Genomic DNA, 23,056 nt, shown 5'->3' with positions numbered 1-23,056 from the left:
ACACAAGTGAGGTACCATTTTTATTGGGAGACTTAGGGGGATAATGGGTTGATGGATTTTTGTGGACCCCTGCAGATTCCAGAACTCTCAATCAGAAAAATGTGAGGAAAATGTGTTTTTTAGTCAAAGTTTGAGATTTGCAGGGATGCTGGGTAAATAAACGTGGTGAGAGCCACACAAGTCAGCCCACCCTGGATACCCCTCGGTGTTTTTCAAAAAGGTGCAGTTTGGCTAGGTTTCCCTAGGTGCCGACTGAGCTAGCGTCAAAAATCTAGAGCTACCTACACTGGAAACAAAAAGGCTCACTTTTTGGTGGAAAAATGTGATGCATCCACGTTGCATTTTGGGCCGTATCCTGTCACGGGCACTTGGCCTACCCACACAAGTTAGGTACCATTTTACCAGACGACTTGGGGAGGTGGTGGGTGGAAGGAAGTTTGTGGCTCCTCTCAAATTCCAGAACATTCCTTCACAGAAATATGAGGGAAATGTGTATTTTTTAGACACAGTTTGAGGTTTCAAGGGATTCGGGGTAACCGAACCTGGCTAGAGCCACACAAGTCACCCCATCTTTGATTTTCCCAAGTGTCTAGTTTTAAAAAATGTACAGGTTTGCTAGGTTTCCCTAGGTGCTGGCTGAGTTGGGCCAAAAATTCACAGCTAGGCACATTGCAAAAAAAGAGTCAGTTTTCAGTGAAAAAATGTGATGTGTCCAAGTTGTCTTCTGAGCCATTTCCTGTCACGGGCACTGGGCTTCCCCACACAATAGAAGTGTCATTTTTATCGGGAGACTTAGGGGAACACAGAATAGTAGAACAAGTGTTACTATCAATTGTGTGTTCTCTGCATTTGTGCCTTCCAAATGTAAGAAAGTGTGTATGACAGAAGTCATTTTTAGAAATGCTTTGTATTCACATGCTAGCATGGGTATCCACAAATTCTGAGATGTGTAAATAACCACCACTTCTAAACTCCATATCTGGTGCCCATTTCAGAGGTACATAGGTTTCCTTGAACCTATTTTTCACTCTTTATATTTTAACGAATTAATTGCTGTATACCCGGTACGCAATGAAAAACCATTGCAAGGTGCAGCTCAGTTATTGGCTATGGGTACCTCAGCTTCTTGGAGAACCTACAAGCCCACATACATCCCCACAACCAGAAGGGTCCAGTGGATGTAACAGTATATTGTTTTTGAAAATCTGCCATAGTTAGAAGGTATAGATGAAAATGTACCCACAACTCAATTTTAATATTTTATTTATTTCAACTGTTACTTTCTATAAGAAAACCTTGAAAGATCTACACAAATCACCCCTTGCTGAATTCAGAATGTTATCTACTTTTCAGAAATGCATAGCGTTCCAGGATTTACCATTGGTTTCACACCCAAATCTACCACTAACTGGAAGGAGGTTGAAAGCACAAAAAATAGGAAAAATGGGCTATGTCCAAGTAAAATGCCAAAACTGTGTTGAAAAGTGTGGTTTTCTGGATCAAGTCTGCCTGCTCCTGAAAGCTGGCAATATGGTTATTGTAGCTCCACAAACCCTTCATTGATGCCATTTGCACCCCAAACCTACTTTTAGCTATATTTTTGGCAAATTTCTCAGCCCTCTGCAGGGGAATTCACAAACCTTGGTTCCCTTTAGAATTCCCAGGATGTTGGAAAAGAAGGATGCACATTTGGCATGGATACCTTATGTGGACCTTTGATGGTAGGGGAGGTGTAGGGGGAAGGTCTAGAACCTAGTTACAGCGCTGTTTGTGATTTTTGTTTTAATTGTGGTGTTTTTGATTAGTGTGTTGGTTTAGGGTTTCTTACACTGTTTTAGTAATGTTTTAATATCTTATGCGATATTGTGTTCTCATCAATGTTCCCTCTAATTTATTTCCTCTGTGTGTGGCAGTGTAAGATCTCTGTGTGCTGCAGTCAAGGCTATGTGCACCAAGAACCCACGTGTGCAGGTGCAATGGCAAATATCAGTGCAAATATCACTCCAAACTTTTGCTTAACAAACTGAAAATACATTATATTTCTCCAAATACAGCACCACTTAAAGGGTCTAAAGGCAGGTTTGTAACATACAAGAAACATACAATGTATATGGTATTCAAAAGCATATTCTCCATTAAAAGTCTTTTAATTGTGTAACAATGTGCCCCTTACTATCACTTGTCAAATGTGAATGCTGCATCCCTGAGAGGTGACTGTGTTCTTCAAGATGGCACCACAATGAACTCTGTGAAAATGCAATTGTGTGTCCTACCCTCAGCTAACCACAGAACATTCCTTATATGCTTTTTATCTCCTGCTACATATCTTGCATGCCTTTTGCAGCCGTGCCAAGTACCACACATCAGGCATTATACTAATGCATTTTAGTGTGGTGGTCTGCATCACTGCACTAAAAAGCATTAATCATGCATTTGTAGCACCTTGACAACAACTGTGCACTGGGAGTGAAAAGCTGGGACTCCAGCTGCAAAGTGCACATCATGTGCACCATTGCAGTAGATAACCATGCTATATTCAAGATGCCAGTAGGTGGTCTCATTATGCTACATACTTTTGATCATCTGGATATTCTTCTGCTACAGACACTACTAGACCAGTAGGAATAATCGGCAACAAATTAAAAAAAGGCAGCAATATAATATTAAATTTTTGTGTGTGTTATGTATGGTAGTATATGTGTTAAAATTATGTATTATTTTTGTAATGTATGTTTAATTTATTTAAACTAATGAATGTTATGTAATTTAATTTTTGTGCAATTTAATTCCGTAGCGGGTTGTGGGTTTATAGGGGAATAGGGTGGGAAGTAATTTAATTATGGTTAATTAAATATTAATTATATTTATATGTTTTGATAATTAATTGATTGATAATTAATTATTAATTGGTAATTAATTTATATTAATTGATTAATTGATAATTATGCTAATTGTATTTTTTATTATTAGGAGCGGGTTGTGGGTTTGTAGGGGAATTGGGTGGGAAGTAATTTAATTGTAATAAAGTAAATAATTATTTTTTTATTAACGTGTATTGATAAATAATTGATAATTAATTATTAATTGGTAATTAATTTGTATTAATGGGTAAATAATTTGTCTGAATTGCTAATTAATATTTAGGTGCCGATTCGGATCCTGGAGAAACCGGGTACGAACCGTCGGTCGGAGCATTGTCTCCGTCCGACTCGTACCCGGGAAATAAACATTACAAACATGGAAGTACGAATCCCACGGAAACACCATATCCGTACGAATCGTAAAAAACACCGACCGATGAAAAAATACATACCAATGTGATCCGGGAATGCTCCGACGTGACGTCGGGACGCAATCAGGCTGCGGTTCACGAACCAGGAAGTACGATCCGCACCGACGTCACCCCGCACGGATTATATTTTCCGGCTGCCAAAAACTGCCGGGAAATCAGGACGACGCGCACAAGGAGCACCTGTACGCGACGGACAGCCATGGACCCGAACCTACGTGTCATCCCAGCCCTCATAGCAGTCCACCTTCTCTACAGGCACCGACGCAGACGCCGCAGAAGGTCAGAATAACGCGTACCCCTACATAACCCCAACAATGCTGGTACGGCCCGTACCCAGGCCATTAGAACGTGGGTACGGGCCGTACCGCCATTGTTGGGGTGACGTAGTGGTGGGCGTGGTACGGCCCGTACCCACGCTCTTAAGGCCTGGGTACGGTACGTACCCAGGCCTGCAAATCGTGGGCACGGGAATGTACGGAGCGTACCCCCACCCGTGTATGAATGGAGCGTACCCACACCCCACCAGTGTATGTACGGAGCATACCCACACCCGTGTATGAATGGAGCGTACCCACACCCCACCAGTGTATGTACGGAGCGTACCCACACCCGTGTATGAATGGAGCGTACCCACACCCCACCAGTGTATGTACGGAGCGTACCCACACCCGTGTATGAATGGAGCATACCCACACCCCACCAGTGTATGTACGGAGCGTACCCACACCCGTGTATGAATGCAGCATACCCACACCTGTGTATGAATGGAGCGTACCCACACCCCACCAGTGTATGTACGGAGCGTACCCACACCCGTGTACGAATGGAGCGTACCCACACCCGTGTATGTCCCGACCGTACATGCCCAGACACAGGAGGGGTGTGTGCAGAGTCCTCCCAGCAGTGCCCAGACACAGGAGGGGTGGGTGCCTATCACTCCCAGCAGTGCCCAGACACAGGAGGGTTGTGTGCAGAGTCCTCCCAGCAGTGCCCAGACACAGGAGGGGTGTGTGCAGAGTCCTCCCAGCAGTGCCCAGACACAGGAGGGGTGTGTGCCTATCACTCCCAGCAGTGCCCAGACACAGGAGGGGTGTGTGCCTATCACTCCCAGCAGTGCCCAGACGCAGGAGGGGTGGGTGCAGAGTCCTCCCAGCAGTGCCCAGACACAGGAGGGGTGTGTGCAGAGTCCTCCCAGCAGTGCCCAGACGCAGGAGGGGTGTGTGCAGAGTCCTCCCAGCAGTGCCCAGACACGGGAGGGGTGGGTGCAGAGTCCTCCCAGCAGTGCCCATACACAGGAGGGGTGTGTGCCTATCACTCCCAGCAGTGCCCAGACGCAGGAGGGGTGGGTGCAGAGTCCTCCCAGCAGTGCCCAGACACAGGAGGGGTGTGTGCCTATCACTCCCAGCAGTGCCCAGACGCAGGAGGGGTGGGTGCAGAGTCCTCCCAGCAGTGCCCAGACACAGGAGGGGTGTGTGCAGAGTCCTCCCAGCAGTGCCCAGACACAGGAGGGCTGTGTGCAGAGTCCTCCCAGCAGTGCCCAGACGCAGGAGGGGTGTGTGCAGAGTCCTCCCAGCAGTGCCCAGACACAGGAGGGGTGGGTGCAGAGTCCTCCCAGCAGTGCCCAGACACAGGAGGGGTGTGTGCCTATCACTCCCAGTAGTGCCCAGACGCAGGAGGGGTGGGTGCAGAGTCCTCCCAGCAGTGCCCAGACACAGGAGGGGTGTGTGCCTATCACTCCCAGCAGTGCCCAGACGCAGGAGGGGTGGGTGCAGAGTCCTCCCAGCAGTGCCCAGCCACAGGAGGGGTGTGTGCAGAGTCCTCCCAGCAGTGCCCAGACACAGGAGGGGTGTGTGCAGAGTCCTCCCAGCAGTGCCCAGACACAGGAGGGGTGTCTGCAGAGTCCTCCCAGCAGTGCCCAGACACAGGAGGGGTGTATGCAGAGTCCTCCCAGCAGTGCCCAGACACAGGAGGGGTGGGTGCCTATCACTCCCAGCAGTGCCCAGACGCAGGAGGGGTGGGTGCCTATCACTCCCAGCAGTGCCCAGACGCAGGAGGGGTGGGTGCAAAGTCCTCCCAGCAGTGCCCAGACACAGGAGGGGTGTGTGCAGAGTCCTCCCAGCAGTGCCCAGACACAGGAGGGGTGGGTGCAGAGTCCTCCCAGCAGTGCCCAGACGCAGGAGGGGTGTGTGCAGAGTCCTCCCAGCAGTGCCCAGACACAGGAGGGGTGGGTGCAGAGTCCCCCCAGCTGTGCCCATGGAAAGAAAGGGGTTGAGTACACACAGATACAATGGCCACAATTGTCAGGCAGGTGCTCAAAGACCCAGCAGAACACGAAACACATGTGTGCAAGGCTGGGAGTACACACATGCATAGTGCGGAAAAGGGAACATGTACACATGAAGTCCTGTCAATATACTCCAGTCACAAGTACAGTGACCCCCAAGGATGACACAAATGATGCAGGTGGAGACCTTGGCCAGCATGCATGGCCAAAGTTGAAGGGGTCCGTCACACACCCAGCAAATGTAGACACAGCACTGCACAAATGTCTTCACAACACCCTGCAGGGAAGATGTCAGGGTCCACAGAGGAAGGTACACACCTTGGGACAATGTCACCATGCAGTAACAGCTAACATGAGCAAAGTTTGATAGCAAATACCGTGTGATGGCACACAGATAACAGGGTCCACCCCACGAACAGCACACTACAACATATCACAGACACCTAACACATTATCACCACACCAAATCATGGAGCAGCACCACCAACAGCAATGCCAGAAAAGCAGTAGTGTTCCAAGGAAAATAAAATAGCTTTATTCAGCAATGTTCTAAAATGAATTGTATGAAGAGTTCCATATGCACAAGGCCCATAGGGCAGTCCATAGTTCCAATCCAGGTGGGGGACACATTGGGATGCGTGTCCCCTAGCTTGCCTGCACAGTTCAGACTACCTTGTCATCCACAGGGGAAGGGCATCATGTGGGGGGGAAGGATCAGGCACCGCAGGGATAGGAGGGGCAAGGGTAGGTGTTGTGGGTGCAGGGACGGACGACTCCAACACAGGGGGTGGGGCAGCGCCAAAGGTGGATTCGAGCACGGCGCTGCACACTACTGCCAGGTCGCCCAGCGTCTCCCCTGCACCCGAAGAAACCACAGGCCCCAAGGAGGGGGGGGTCGCAGGGATGGGTCGCAGCGCTACCGGGGAAGGTTGTGGACAGGGGGGGGACTCAACCACCCTGACCGGGGACTCCTTTGACCGCTTGCGGGGTGGTGTCACCTTGTGGCTCAGGGACAGAGCGGCCATGAAGGAGTCTTTGGTGGAATCCTGGCCAGGAGAGCTGAGGGGAGTGGATTTGGAGGGTGGTGGTCGTGAGGAATGTGGACTCCCACTCTGGCTGCGTGTCTTCCGTTTCCCCCCCGACCCAGTGGGTGTGCCTACTTCACCCTGTGTGTGCGTGCCAGGAGGTGTGCGCTTTGCCTTCCCTGGTGGTGTGGTGCCTGTGTCTGGTGGTGTGCGTGCATGGGGACGTCTGGGTGTGCTTTGGACAGGCATGGGAGTGGGAAGTGTGGATGGTTCAGGGGTAGGGGGGGGACGTAGCGCTGCAGGAGACCCACTGCTGCAGTCAGTGTTGAGTCTATGGACCTCAGCAAGTTGCGTTGGTCAGACTGCGCAGCTGAAATGCCCTCAATGTATGCCTCCATCTGGTTGAGCACTCGGCTGTGGCCATGGAGGACATTAAGCATCGCAGTCTGACCAACCTGCAACTGCCGCAGGATGTCCACAGACGCGGCATTGGTGGCAGCAGTGGAGACAGGGGCAGGGGGTGCGGTACCTGGCAAGAAGGAGACACGTGGTGACCTAGCACGGCGGGAAGGGCCACGAGCAAGTGGGAGGCCAGTGATCGGAATGGAGGGGGCGGGTAGTGATGGAGTGCTGCTGTCAGCTGTGGGAGCAGCCTCCGCCCCCTCGGAGTGCTCAGCCTCGGACCCGTCTGCATCATAGTCGGTGGTGGTTTGACTGGACAGGTCCTCCGCTGCACTCCCGTCGGCCTCCGTGTCACTCGATGTGCCAGCCAACTCAGCACTGCTGGCACTGGTGCTCGCTCACTCCTCACGGTCCGTGCCAGTGTCTCCCTCGTAGTCCCCCGACGATGCTGTGGGCAAGGTGAAGAGACAGGAGAAATCAGACACCTGTATACATATGTCACATGAGGCAACTCTACAAAGGTCACAGTGCATAGCCTGAAAAGCAACAAGAGTAACATCTACAATACAAGGTACATATGTAGTCCCTGCAACACAGTTTGTTGACCCACCATGCCACAGTTAAAATATGGAGAGCATGACACAATAGCAAATAACTTGATATCAAATTGTACAGAGGAGCCAGGCTCTGGGGACAATCTAGCACAGCATCAGCGACACACAGCGTAGCCAAGAAAGGGATGAGCAGGAACCATGTCTATCAACTCTTGGGACATGCTGCAAAGGTAATACTGAAAACCATGGCCAACATGACTGGGGCACTGCACCTTGAGTGTTTGGCCACACAAACATCACACACTGGCCAGACCGAGCAAGGAGACTTCAGGTTTGGACATGTAGGCCTTGCCCGCACCAACCCCCCCCCCCCTACCTGAGACCAGGGGCCCGATTCACAGAACTAACTTAAGACAAAATCCTAAACTTACTACCATTTTGGTATTCACAGAAGGCACTTACTCATTTTGGTATTCACAGAAGGCACTTACTCATTTCGGTATTCACAGAAGTTAGGAGTCCTAACTTTAGGACTCCTAAATGCCTTCTGTGAATACCGAAAGTCTTAAAATTAGGATTTTTCTCAATTTAGTAGTCCTAAGTCTAAACTTAGGACTACTAAATTGAGAAAAATCCTAATTTTAAGACTTTCGGTATTCACAGAAGGCATTTAGGAGTCCTAAAGTTAGGAGTCCTAACTATACTACTACTAAACTGAGAAAAATCCTAATTTTAAGACTTTCGTTATTCACAGAAGGCATTTAGGAGTCCTAAAGTTAGGAGTCCTAAACTTAGGACTACTAAATTGAGAAAAATCCTAATTTTAAGACTTTCGGTATTCACAGAAGGCATTTAGGAGTCCTAAAGTTAGGAGTCCTAACTATACTACTACTAAACTGAGAAAAATCCTAATTTTAAGACTTTCGGTATTCACAGAAGGCATTTAGGAGTCCTAAAGTTAGGACTCCTAACTTCTGTGAATACCGAAATGAGTAAGTGCCTTCTGTGAATACCAAAATGGTAGTAAGTTTAGGATTTTGTCTTAAGTTAGTTCTGTGAATCGGGCCCAATGTGTTTGAGACAGAGGAAGTACTTACACCTCTTAGTCTGGAATGAAAACACATGGCCTGCAATTAATCCTGATCGCACACAAACTACCCCTGGTGCGCCTGTCCACATATATCACTGACAAACAACCATCATCAGATAGTTGTACCAAGACACACAGGCACTGGCCCCTGTGAGTATGCACCAGCTAAATTAGGTCACCCTGTACAGTGGACACATGTAGCACAGTATACGTGAATACAAATGATGCCAGGGTACTATGCCACAGGGCCCAAACTATGCTGAAGACACAGAGAATGTCCACATTGTCTGATGACACACATGATACCTAGGAAAAGGTGCCCCAGGGGACTGTAGTGGCCACACTACTCCATGGCCCTGGATGGATATGACTGGAACACAAGCCAACATCCCTGCACTATGCATATCTCACACTCAAGCACATCATGTCAGAGGGCACAACATTCGACATGCAGGCAGTAAGGCAGTACACATGAAACACACACTCCCATGTCGGGACTCAGCATCAGTGCCAACTAACTTGGACCCCACAATGACAGAACTGGCCAGGGCACAGGCAACGTGGAAAAACCTGTTACACACCACCCCCACACATGATGCTGCAAGCATTGGGCACTTGGAGTAACTGCCAGCCTAGATGACATTGTGCAAGAGTGACTACACACAGACCAGGGAACACATGGCAAGGAGGGGAAGGGAGGAAGAACAGCCCCGCTTTACTTTGGGGAACAGGATATGCACTGCACATTTAAACCCTGGCAGTGTATCCATGCAACTGCGCACTTCCAAAAGCTGGTCACACACAACAAACACACATATACCTACCCCCTTCCTGCTTCTGCTTCTCCAGTAAGCGCCTGTCCAAGTTGGGGAAGACCACCGCCAGCACACGCTTCTGGATGTGGGTCAGACTCCGGCGCCCACGGTTTTTCTGGCTCACAGGTGAGTCCCCCAGCAGAACCCGTGCGATCCTCCGCGTCCAGCACCGGATGTCCTGCCAGCGTTTCCTCACCTGGGCTAGGCGCCGCTTCTGACCCTCCATCCTCCTCACGGCACTGACGGCTTGCTTCCATATCTCCCCCTTGGCACAGACACCTACCTGTGAGGATGCAAAAGTGACAATACATCAATCCACCTTATCATTGATACAGAGACACACATATTACAAATTATGCATGTTTGAACTGGCCATAGTATGCAGCCAACTCATTGCACCTTTGTCATAGTGACATCATCCTCCTGGGAATGGGCAAATGCAGTAGGTGCCATTGGAAGTACACAGGTGGCATGAGGGGTGCAACACAATCAATGATGCAGGCTCACACTGTGCATCCCAAGCTACAACAGGAATCTGAACAGTACCCCTAAGCAGTCACATGCCCCAGCCCACTTACGCTACCTCAGCAGAGTACACAGACACACACAGGCACTGAACAATCACCTGGCATAGGCAACTGCCGCTACAAACCTCACTCTGCACATGTGCCACTAGACTGGGGGTGTCACAGATGTGGGGCTGTCTCAGCATGGCAGACATCCAGCACAGCTCCCTGCTCACATCAGATGGGCAGGGTGTATCCATCCCACATGCAGCTGGGGTGCAACACTCCACATATGCACACACCCACATGACAGAGGAATCACACACACACACCAATGTCCAGGGGACGACCACATCATTTGGACACTCTCACCACAGGTACACTGAACAGACACACATCTGTGGGACCTGGCACCTGTCACCCTGGGGGGAGCACAGACTCACATCAGACTGTAGAAACAACATTTCCAGGAGGATTAGGCAGTCTGAAAGCGGCATGCACCATGCAGTGATCGTCACAGTAAGCACCATGCTAGTGCGTTGTGCACACAGGAACTACAGCATGCTCTGCATGGGAGACATGAGCCCTTCCCCCCCCTGGGAACCACTATGAAGAACCCTGCATGTCTGTCACACCTGGACACAATGCCAGAAGTCACAGTCACAAAAAGGGGCACAGTTTAAGCTAGTGGAGTCTGCACTCACCTGCTTCCCTGGTCGACCATACAGCATGGTGTACTGTGGGAGGATCACATCCACCAACGCCATATTCTCCTCCATGGTGAATGGCTGGGCCCTCTCCACAGACCTGGACATGGTGCCAGAGGAATCACAAGCGGCAGCAGTGTTGTGGAATGAAAGGATGTGCAGGCAAGTGCTCTCTCAAGGGACCTGGCTGCCTTATATCTTCCTTGCTGGCCTGTTTCATTTACAGGAGTACAGAGTGATTGGCTCAGTCACATTTGCATCCTACGTGTCGTCCAATCATTTTAAAACTACCCCAGTGACAGGCTTTGCATGGTCTTAAAATTGAGCATGAAGTAATGTCAACAACCACATTGCAACAAAGTATATTGTCTCCAACCGACTTCTGCTGGCCACATGATGCAAAATTCAAACCTGAAACTCGGTCTCCATGACAACCAGCATGCATTTAGGCCCCTATACTTGTCCCTCATGTGTCCCCTATGTCAATCCTATGTCACAACACAGGTACGGTGCGTTCCACAGCCCTAGGGCACCCCAAATGCATTGCAACGGACCGTACACGCGTGTGTACGGTCCCCATCACTATGGGAGGGCTGGTGAATGTGTACGCCATAGTGATACGGACCGTACACGTGTGTGTAGGGTCCCTATCACTACGGTGGTGCACGCGTATGCGTACGCCATAGTGATAGGGACCGACCCTACACACGTGTGTGTACGGTCCGGACTACTATGGCGTACACGTACGCGAGCACCCCCATAGTGATAGGGACCGTACACACGCGTGTGTAGGGTCGCTCCCTATCACTATGGGGGTGCTCGCGTACGTGTACGCCATAGTAGTCCGGACCGTACACACGCGTGTGTACGGTCCCTATCACTATGGGGGTGCTCGCATACATGTACGCCATAGTAGTTCGGACCGTACACACGCGTGTGTACGGTCCCTATCACTATGGGGGTGCTCGCGTACGTGTATGCCATGGTATTTCGGACCGTACACATGCGTGTACGGTCCGTATCACTATGGCGTACGCACGCCAGCACCACCATAGTGATAGGGACCCTACACATGCGTGTACGGTCCGTATCACTATGGCGTACGCATACGCCAGCACCACCATAGTGATAGGGACCCCACACACGCCCTCAGAGCATATGTACGGTGGGATTCACACCTGACAGTGGTGACAGGCAGCACACAGGAATGAATTGAGCTGTCATACATGGCCAAGGCTGGACATCAAGGCATTGTCGGTGCAGTACTACATGTGTCGGGCACAGGTGGGTCAGGCTGTGATGTGGCACCATACTCCTGAGGTGTGAAGCAAATTACAGTATGATGAGCTGTGTACACATGTCACGTGTGATGGTGCCCTATGTGCCACACATCCCCTTCACTCCTTTGACATGTGTGCATGTAGTACTGACTTGGTGGGCCATCCGTCACTGGCATGGCACAGTCACCGACACCCGCAAATGTCCCCTGATGCCAGGTACACGGAATGTTACCCCTGACAAGTGAATGCCCGCGTTGCACGCTGTAGCTATGTCATGTGTGTGTCATGTGTTCCCATAGGTTTGCTGTAGGTGTTTGGTCAAATGCATCTGCAGTTGCTGCAACCAATATGTGTCTGTGTGTAGATGAGCATGGCATGCTGTTACGCACACCAGCACACATGTGTAATCCGACGTTAGGTGTGTATGTATGCATCGACACGGAGTTCCAAAACAAGGACATATCTGCATACTCTCAATGTATGTGTGATCAGTCTTGACATGTAATCCTTCATGGCAAGGTGTGTGGTCTGTCCTTATTCTATGACATGTGACCTGTGCCTCTAGTGTTCCGCAACCTGCCTGTACAATAAACATCCTTCTTCTGCACATATTTGGATGTCTGTAACTCCTGTAATGCATCTGCCTGCTCACTTACACTGGCCCACAGCTAGTTTCATGGCATGGCATATTGAGGTTGAGAATCAACGTTTGTAGCTGGCTCTTGGTAGGAGTGTCACATGCCTGGCATACGTGTCCAGGGCATATTGCACAGACCTGACTCTGTATGTAGCATATGTGTATTGCCTGTTGAGCATGTGCTCTGTACATTGACATTGGTGGTGTATTGTACTCACTCTTTGTTGTCCCTTCTAATTCACTGCAGGGCTCCGCCTCTCCTTCGACCAATTCCGGACTTGGCTGACATGCAGGAAAATGACTATATACGCCGCTACCGCTTCCCCTAACGCTTGATTGAGGACCTGACGACACGGCTGGCACCACACCTCCAACCGCTACACAGGTATCCTACTGCACTGACACCCAAGATGAAGGTGATGGCAGTCCTACATTTCTTGGCCACGGGTACCTTTCAACATACCATTGCCCATGTCGGTGGCATGTCCCAAACCATGTTCAGCCATGTTCTGCATGATTTTTAAGAGGCCATGTTGGAGCACCTGGATGAGTTAATTAAATTCCCAACTCCTGAGCAGTTGACAGCTGTCAAGCGTGAGTTCTATGCCCTGGGAGGGATGCCCCATGTCATTGGGTCCATAGATGGAACACATGTGGCTTTGGTACCACCACAGGCACAGGAGGTAGCCTTCCGTAACCGCAAGCATTACCACTCCATTAATGCCCTTGCGGTGTGTCTTTCCAACATGGTGATTTCACATGTCTGTGCTCGTTTTCCAGGATCAGCACACGATGCGTACATCATGAGGCGTAGCAGGGTGCCTGAAATGATGCTGCAGCTGCGCAACGAACGAGCATGTATTGTTGGTGGGTATACTCTGGCAGTCCTGTATTTAACGTCATCTTCCTGTCTTACTGCTTCTCCTGACCCACTCTTGTCCATGATGTTTCCATGTAGGGGACGCTGGCTATCCCAACATGCCATGGCTGACCACGCCTCTCCGCAACCCCAGCACAGCTGCCGATCACCGCTACAACAATGCCCATGGGCGGACCAGGCGAGTGATAGAGAGGACGTTTGGCCTCCTGAAGAGCCGATTCCGTTGCCTCCACAAGACCGGTGGCGCACTCCCATATGCACCGGTGAAGGTCTGCAAGATATTCCTCGTGTGCTGCATGCTGCACAACATGGCAGTGGAGAAAGCTGTGCCACTCATCCTGGATCCAGATGAGCAGGACCATCCACCCGTGGAGGATGAAGGGCTTGGTCACGAGGCAAGTGATGTGGAGGAGGAGGAGGCGGTAGAGGACATGCGGAGTCGGCTCATACGCGACTTCTTTGCTTAGTGGTGAGTTCCAGTGTCTGAGTGTGCACGCATTGGGCTGTGTGTGGCAAGTGTTGCAATGTGTGTGTCCATCTGCATGTCTTCCAAGTGAGTCAGAGGTGTGTTTGGATGTGTCACTCGAGTGATGGTGCAATAGAAGAATGTTTTTCCAGAGTCATCACTGTCACCTAGCATGTTGACAACCTAATACGTGTCGAGTACATGCACATGCATGCGGATGTGCTTCTTTTGGCTGACTTCTGGTGTGTCTCCCATCCACAGGTAGTTGCGTATGCTGTCTGCTGGTGGCATTGTTGTGCTCCTGCTATTCCTCATGAACACAGCAACATGTGCTGAATCAGCGTTACATGCACAGACAAGTTTGAAAATCGCCTTCGGGTAAGGGATGCAGCACGGCTTTTTGGGAGTGGTATTTGTTTTGAATGTGTGTGCACTGCTCCTGTTCATGTTTGGATACTTTACATACATGTAGAATCACCATGGGGCACATGACATGGAGCAGAATTCACCTGAATTGATGGTCAGACTTGGTGACAGTCATCTGTAATGGGATTGTGGATTGTGCTGGAGCCATCAATGTGTGTAACACTGCCCTCGGAAGCATACGGGTTGCACCGGGTTGACATGGTGTGTGAATTCCCCATTAGGGGCTCAATGGTGTATTGCAGCCTCTCCATGAGCAGCAGGGGGTGTTTAGCTGTAACCCGTCACTTGTGTGCCAGTGCCATGGATTTTCAGCATCTGTGGTGGTAAGGGGGGTGCCAGTGTTGGTCCCACGTGTTCATCCACATGACCTGTGTATATGTTGACAGAGTTGCATTAGCATTCCGACACACATGAGTAATAAAGGTGTCCCTCTGCCTCCAAGGTGCCTCATCTCTGTCAATGGTGGTCTGTTGCCACTGTGCATGCGGCATGTCTGGCATTGTTCTCAGAGATGGTGCATATGAGTCTATGTGTAGAGTAGCAAGATGCAAGCTGTTTGTCAGGAATTAGATTCTGTCTTGTGCATGATGTCCATGGCTGTGTAGGTATTGTGGCATGTCAGTCTCCAGGACGGCCACTGTGCTGCATGTGAATCCATTGTGTGTGTGTGTGCCATGTTGAACCAGACATTCCTTCCTTGACATACACCTTTTGCATAGTTCCTTCCTGAGATCCTTGTCTTTGTGTGCTACTTGTGGCATTGTTTCCTTGACATGGCGCATGCTGCTGCAGGCCCTGCAGCAAGGGCACCCAGTGTCCACGCAAACGAGCTGGTGTTCATCATGGATTGCTTGCTGACATGTGCTATGCTGATCAGCAGCATCTGTGCCTCATGCGGCAGCACACTCTGCATTATGCACAAGATCCCCAGTTCCATCCACCTCAAGGCAAGAGGGAGACCATCCCCCAGGTCAACTACGACATTCGTGTCTAATCCTACCCTGCACTCTACAGACATGTGCGTTAGAAATCCCATGATACTTGTCCACATCCAGGGTGCATCTGCACAGCTCTGCTACTACATCCGGCGACCAGGCCACATCAACGTCAAACAGAGATGGGGGGAGTGGATCACTGCCAGCTGCAGGATGACCTTCTCAATCCACGCACACACTCAGGATGCAGTCCACAAGCACAACACAACCTTGTGGCACTGTGATCCAACACCCAATTGTGCCATCTCCATGCATCCAACCTTGGCTGGCCCACCATTCTCCACATCCACCTGACTCAAGCATGCAGGACATGGTTCTGCCACGTGTCTACACATACCTGGGACTCCCACCCCAGGACACTCCACATGATCCCTGACCTCTGCGCATGACTGTTGCTCTTCTAAATAGGTGTATAGGCACAGTTGTGCGGGCACCCCCTCAGCTAGTTGGGCCCATCACGGGTGAGTATGGTGCTCCCTGTCTGTCTTGGATGGTACATTGTGACCCATGTGTGTCCTGTGCCAGACTCAGACCCCAGGGTATGGATGTTTGGAGTTACTTCAGAAATCAGGCATGGTTTGACTTTACAACACACACATGTAGTGGAATAATGCAAAATGACGGCATCATCTTGTGATTGTGATGAATTTCACTTGTGCTTAGGTACGTGTTTGGGGGGGGGTGACAAGAGGTGCTTGGCGGGAGTGTAGAATCCAAAGTTCACAGGGGGAGTTGGTGTCCTTGCCATTGAAAGTCATCAGAGTCTGTGCCACAGTCTTTACTGCCGGTTATCATGCCGTTTGAACTCCTATTCGTTACAGATACTCTTTTTCACTCAATATAAGCGAGTCTTTCCGAGTATTTCGACTGGACTCTTCCAGACTGAAAGTGCTTTGTATTCACTACGGACCTAGGATTCAATAGATATTTGGCCTCACCTTATTATGGTGATTTGCTAAGTCCGCCTATACAACTCGATTGGGATTTGTCCATTTTGAAACAGCGTGTACTTTTGCACTTCATATTTGATACCAACTTTGGATTTAAAATCTTCATTGAGCCCTGACGAAGTTCCCACTGGCAATGTAATGGGAACGAAACGCGTTGGCTGTGTGCCAGTTTTTGAACCAAATTGTTGAATAAAAGGACTTTTACAAGGAATAAGCGACTTACCTTACCTCATTGACTCCGAAACGAGTGCACCTTCCAACTTCTCTATCTTGTGCCACAGTCTTTGTCAACATTGGTCAGACAGTGACCAGCAAGGCCATGTGGCAGAGAATGTCCTTTGCTGCTGTGCTGCTTTTGGGCCAGAGGGCCAGGTGCCAGGCCAGGTGACCTGGGAGATGGTGCTGTTCCGCTGACTCTCATGGTCTTTTTCGTGGACGACCCACCTTCCTGCGGGGACCCTCAGAAGCAGGCCTTGACGATGCCAGGGACACTCCGTCAGATGAATCCTCCTCCTCCTCCCTCCCTGTTTCTGGTGCTGTTCTACGCCTGGTGGCACAGGGAGGGTTTGCCAGGCTTTGGGCGATCTGACAGAGTGATTGGCTCACGTCCCTGTGCACCGCCAGGAGCTCATCCAGTCTTTCCTCCATCCTGGCATGATGCTCGACCTGCATGGTCTTCATCTCATTGAGGGTCCCCACTACCTGGTCGATGCCTCTTGAGTCACGCCGGTATGCATCCAGGAGGTTTCTGACGTGTGACATAGCCGGGTCCTGAGCCAACTGGGCAGGTTCGCACCTCCGCCATCCACCACTCCCACCACCCCTGCCCACTTGCGCCTGGCCTGCCGTTGTGGGCACATCGGGTCTCCGGGACCCCTGAGGGATGGCATTTGCGGTGTCGCCTGCCTCCTCCTGGGTGCCCGGAGAACCTTGTCCCTCCTGGACAGACTGGCTGCGTTGTTGTGTGCGGGCAGGGCTCCTGTGTGTCTCCTGGGATGTGGCAGGAATGGGGGTGGTGGTTGGCACAGTTGTACCTGACGCAGGTGCTGCAGGTGGTTGGACACCAGAGGGGCCAGGTTGGTCTGGGTCATCCACGGAGTGGTGATAGTCGTCGCTGCCGGTGGGGTCCTCTTCACGCAGAGCCTGGTCCTGTGTGTCTTCCCCCCAGTGTTGGGGGGAGATCGACTACGTTGACCTGTGTGTGAGAGAGACAGTGTTAATTGTGTTACATGCGACATCCATGTTTCATTCATTTTTGATTTGGCACAGTTCCTCTGGGTGGTTGGATTTGGCTAGCATTCCTCTCACAGTGCACTTGTGTATGGGTATTTCCCTTGGCCACAGGTTTCAACACTTTACCTATGTGTGACACAATCTTAGTTGATGCATCTTTTGGGAACGCAGTCAGCAGTGTAGTGAGCGGGCGTAGCAAGCCATGCAGAGCCGCCTTATGTGTTGCACTGTACGTGGTCAAATGTTGTTTTTTCCATGCTATTTGAGAATGCTGGTAGGTAACTTAACAATTTGTGACAGGGTTCTGACAAACACAGTGGGTGGGTATACTGGGTGTAAGGTTCTGTTTGTGCCTGCAGCACGGATGTACTTGTGCACAGATTGACACATGGCCTAGTGTTCATCAAAGGTTGAAGGGGGGGTTCACGCACTGCGAAACCTTGTCTACATGCACACAGTCCACCTGCTGACGAGCGGACATGGCCACACCACCCAAGGGTGATTTGGTCTCCCTCTGTCTCCCTTTCTCCCTCCCTCTGTCAGCCTCCTCCCTCTGTCCGTCTCCCTTTCTCCCTCCCTCTGTCAGCCTCCTCCCTCTGTCCGTTTCCCTTTCTCCCTCCCTCTGTCAGCCTCCTCCCTCTGTCCATCTCCCTTTCTCCCTCCCTCTGTCAGCCTCCTCCCTCTGTCCGTCTCCCTTTCTCCCTCCCTCTGTCAGCCTCCACCCTCTGTCCGTCTCCCTTTCTCCCTCCCTCTGTCAGCCTCCTCCCTCTGTCCGTCTCCCTTTCTCCCTCCCTCTATCAGCCTCCTCCCTCTGTCCGTCTCCCTCTATCTCCCTTTCTCCCTCCCTCTGTCAGCCTCCTCCCTCTGTCCGTCTCCCTTTCTCCCTCCCTCTGTCAGCCTCCTCCCCTGTCCTTCTCCCTTTCTCCCTCCCTCTACCAGCCTCCTCCCTCTGTCCGTCTCCCTCTATCTCCCTTTCTCCCTCCCTCTGTCAGCCTCCTCCCTCTGTCCATCTCCCTTTCTCCCTCCCTCTGTAAGCCTCCTCCCTCTGTCCGTCTCCCTTTCTCCCTACCTCTGTCAGCCTCCTCCCTCTGTCCGTCTCCCTTTCTCCCTCCCTCTGTCAGCCTCCTCCCTCTGTCCGTCTCCCTCTGTCTCCCTTTCTCCCTCCCTCTGTCAACCTCCTCCCTCCCTCTGTCTGTCTCCCTATGTCCACCTCTGTCTCTGTCCTTCTCTCTGCCCCTCTCCCTCCCTCTGTGTGTCACCCTCTGTCACCTCAGCCCAGCTTCCTGGGCACACACAGTTTGCAGGTCTTTCAAAGGCCATTGGCTTGTTCATGTGGGTTTGTTTCTTCTCTGCCGGCACCCATTGGGCGGAGTGTCTGAGTCTATGCTGCTGCTGTGGCGGTGTGTGCTGACACTCTTTCAGTGTGCTGCATCTTCATTAGCTGCTGTTATGTGCAAATTGTGCCTTCATACCCATGTCGTCCTGCAACGCGGCCACCATTAGCAGGCAAAACAGTACTGTGTGGGGACACAATGTTTGTATGGCTGTGCCCTAAGCCATATGGGCTGAGGGCATTGTTGTGTGCTTCAGAGTTGCTCTATGTTAGTTTTGAGGCCCACCCTCCCGGCATCGGGGACATCCTGTCTTGTGTTGGTGTTTTGTGTGGCCTGTGACTTGGCATGGCCTTGCTTGGGGCATGGGGCATGGAGGCGCTAGTGGCATGTGTGTGTTTTTGGAGTGTGGTTGTGTCCGGTGCTGGCTTTGGGGGGGTTGCGTGCATGATTGGTATTTGGGTTGTATATGGCGTTCCCCCCATGTGAGGTGAGTTGTTTGTGTACTCACCAGGCTCTCGGACTCCTTCTAGTCCGTCTACTCCCAACAGCGGCAGCGTGGCCATCACCTTCTCCTCCCAGGGGTGGTAGTGTACCGGTCTGCGGGACGGACCTCCTCCAGTGATGTTGGCCTGGTTGTGGTCGTCCGTCATTTTGCGGCGGACCGTCCTCCGCAGATCGTACCACCTGGCTTGGCACTCATGCCTGGTCCTTCTGGAGGCCCCAACCGCATTCACGGAATTGACTATCCTCTGCCACATGTCTGATTTTTCTGATATGCTGGTCCGTCTGACCAATGTTTCAAAGAGCTGTGGCTCGACTCTGATGATTTCGTCGACAAGGACCTCCAGCTCGACCTTTGTGAACTTTGGATTCTTGTTGGTGGGCATGGTGTGGGGTGTGGGTGTGGATGGTTGTGGGGGTGTGGGTGTGGATGGTTGTGGGTGTGTGGGTGTGTGTGTGTGAATGTGATGAGGGTGTGTTTGTGATGGTGGTTGTGTGAAGGAGTGCAAGTGTAAGGTGTATTGATGGTTGAAGTATGGTGCAGTGCCTTGTCTCTGGGGTCTGGCAGCAGTGGATCTGTTGCAAAGGATCATGGTTTGTGTGTGTTGGGCCTTTTTATTGGTCCATTTGTGGGTGTGGCTGTGTTTGAACTTTGGGTGAGTGTGTTATAAGGAGTGGTAGTGGTTTGGGCTTCTGTTTAGCTGTTTGTCAGTTGCAGGTCAGTGTATAGGATGTATTTGGCCTTGTTGGAAATGTTTTGTGGTATTGTGTGCCTCGAATTGACTCTCCTTGTGTTTTTTTGGTTTGTCCTGGTTCAGTAGGAGTGTTTTTTGCGTCTGTACGGTGCGTACATGGGCCATGTTGTTGTACAGTGCTGTCCTTTGCTATGGCTTAGTACGACTCGTACATGCCCGATGTTGGGTGAGGGTGCTGGTGTGTGGGCCTGGGGTAGGGTGCGTACGAACACGGGCAGGGTGTTGGTCCGCACAGTCCATCGGTGGTGGTGTTTCGCACCGTACATACAGGGGGGGCTGGGTGTAGGGTCCATACATACACGGGTGGGGAGTGGGTACGCTCCATGCATACACGGGTGGGGGTACGGTCCGTACATACAGGGGGGGCTGGGTGTAGGGTCCGTACATACACTGGTGGGGTGGGGGTACAGTCCGTACATACACTGGTGGGATGGGGGTACGGTCCGTACATACACGGGTGGGGGTACGCTCCATACATACACGGGTGGGGGTACAGTCTGTACATACATGGGTGGGGTGGGGGTACGGTTCGTACATACAGGGGGGGCTGGGTGTAGGGTCCGTACATACACGGGTGGGGAGTGGGTACGCTCCATGCATACACGGGTGGGGGTACGGTCCATACATACAGGGGGGGCTGGGTGTAGGGTCCGTACATACACTGGTGAGGTGGGGGTACGGTCTGTACATACACTGGTGGGGTGGTGGTACGGTCCGTACATACACGGGAGTTGGTACGCTCCATGCATACATGGGTGGGGGTACGGTCCGTACATACACGGGTGGGGTGGGGGTACGGTTCGTACATACACGGGTGGGGTGGGGGTACGGTCCGTACGTACACGGGTGGGGGTACGGTCCGTACATACACTGGTGGGGTGTTGGTACGCTCCATTCATACACAGGTGGGGGTACGGTCCGTACATACACGGGTGGGGAGTTGGTACGATCCATGCATACACGGGTGGGGGTACGGTCTGTACATACAGGGAGGGCTGGATGTAGGGTCCGTACATACACGGGTGGGGAGTTGTTACGCTCCATGCATACACGGGTGGGGGTACGGTCCGTACATACCCTGGTGGGGTGGGGGTACGGTCCGTACATACACGGGTGGGGAGTTGGTATGCTCCATGCATACACGGGTGGGGGTACGGTCTGTACATACACGGGTGGGGTGGGGGTACGGTCCGTACATACACGGGTGGGGGTACGGTCCGTACATACACAGGTGGGGGATACGGTCCGTACATACACTGGTGGGGTGTTGGTACGCTCCATTCATAAATGGGTGGGGGTACGTCCGTACATACACGGGTGGGGAGTTGGTACGCTCCATGCATACATGGGTGGGGGTACGCTCCATGCATACACTGGTGGGGGTTCGGCGCATACATCCGCGGCCGGGGGGCATTTTGCGCTTACATGCGGGGTCTGTGGTGGGGTGTTCGGCGCGTATGCGGGCACGTGTCTCCATGGTTGCTATGGGAGTTCGGTCCGTACGGTGTTTTTTCCATACAGTTGTGAAATCGAAAGGACGGGAGTGATCGTACTTGCGCGGTCGGACTTCATTTTTCCGATTCGTATGGTGAATCGTCCGGGGATGTGTCAGACACAATTTCCGACCCGAGGACGTGTGGGGAAATGTTCCCGATGTGATTCGTATGGAGTTTTTCCCATGCGAATCGTACTTGGCAGTTTGTACGCTACTTGTACGATTCGGACGGAAAAAAGTCCAGAATCAATTCGGACGGGGCAAATTTTTCCAGGATCGGAATCGGCCCCTTAATGTATTTGTTGTGGGTGGGAACTGTTAAATGTTATCATTTATGTAACTGTTAGGTGATTGTTATTTGGAATTGGGCATTTAATGAGTTATAGTTATTTTATATAACAGATTAGTATACTCTTTGAGCTTTTTTATTAGATTTTTTTATATAAATAATTTATGTATTATTTCATTACATCAGTCTGATTTAAGATTGTAGTTTTGTTCTCTTTTTTTTTAAAATAAATTTGGATGAGATGTAAGGCTTAAACACTAGCCCCGCTTAGTTCAGGATTTGACGGATTGAGCCAACGAGAAAGAGGCTCCCAAATGACTAACCCTTCTTTTTCTTGCTCGGATACCCTTTTTGGAGTATATTGCCTTTTCAAGAGAAAAATTTGAATAAAGCCGGGCCAACCAGTGCATAAACAATGGGGGATTAGGGTCTATCCAGGCGGTCGCTATGCATAACCTGTAGATTGCCATGGCAACAAATATTAGGGCTCCCCCGTTCTTTCCATCTATCGAGCCCTGAATTCCAAGCAAGATGGTGGTGGGGTTAAAAGTAAATTTTGGAATAATACCCGACCTAGGAAAGCTTGTATCTTATTTAGTAGTGGCCCCAACTTCACACAGGTAGCAAACATGTGGATTGAATCAGCGTTGAATTCAGCGCAGCGCGGACAGTGTGTACCTTTACCGGACCCCCATTTCACTATCTTAGAAGGTGTGAGATATAAAAAGAAGCAGGTTTAGTAGAACTGTGCCTGAAGACTGGCAGATAACAAATCGTTTTGGGCATTTTTAAGAGTGAGGTAGAAAACATTGTTATTTATATATTCAATTTTGTTGGCACTTAATTGAGACTTTAGTCAGATCGTCAGGCATTAAACTATTAAAGAATTCATAGATTACACCAATGCGTGGGGGGTAGTTGCGCAAAGATTCCCAATAAGTTCACATTTAGCGAAGCCAGCATGTCCCCCTGTCTTACGTAAGAAGAAAGACTTGATTGCATGGTGTTTAAAGGTGTCGCTATTGTTCAGGCTAAAAAGGGATTGGAGTTCCTCAAAAGACAAAACTCCTTTGACGAACAAATGTCCCCTTATTTCGTTACCCCCTTATCTGCCCAGTTTTGAAAATACGAAGGTCCAAA

This window comes from Triturus cristatus, chromosome 7 (assembly GCF_964204655.1).
Source record: "Triturus cristatus chromosome 7, aTriCri1.1, whole genome shotgun sequence".
NCBI lineage: Eukaryota > Metazoa > Chordata > Amphibia > Caudata > Salamandridae > Triturus > Triturus cristatus.
Note: the sequence above shows the minus strand (reverse complement) of the source record.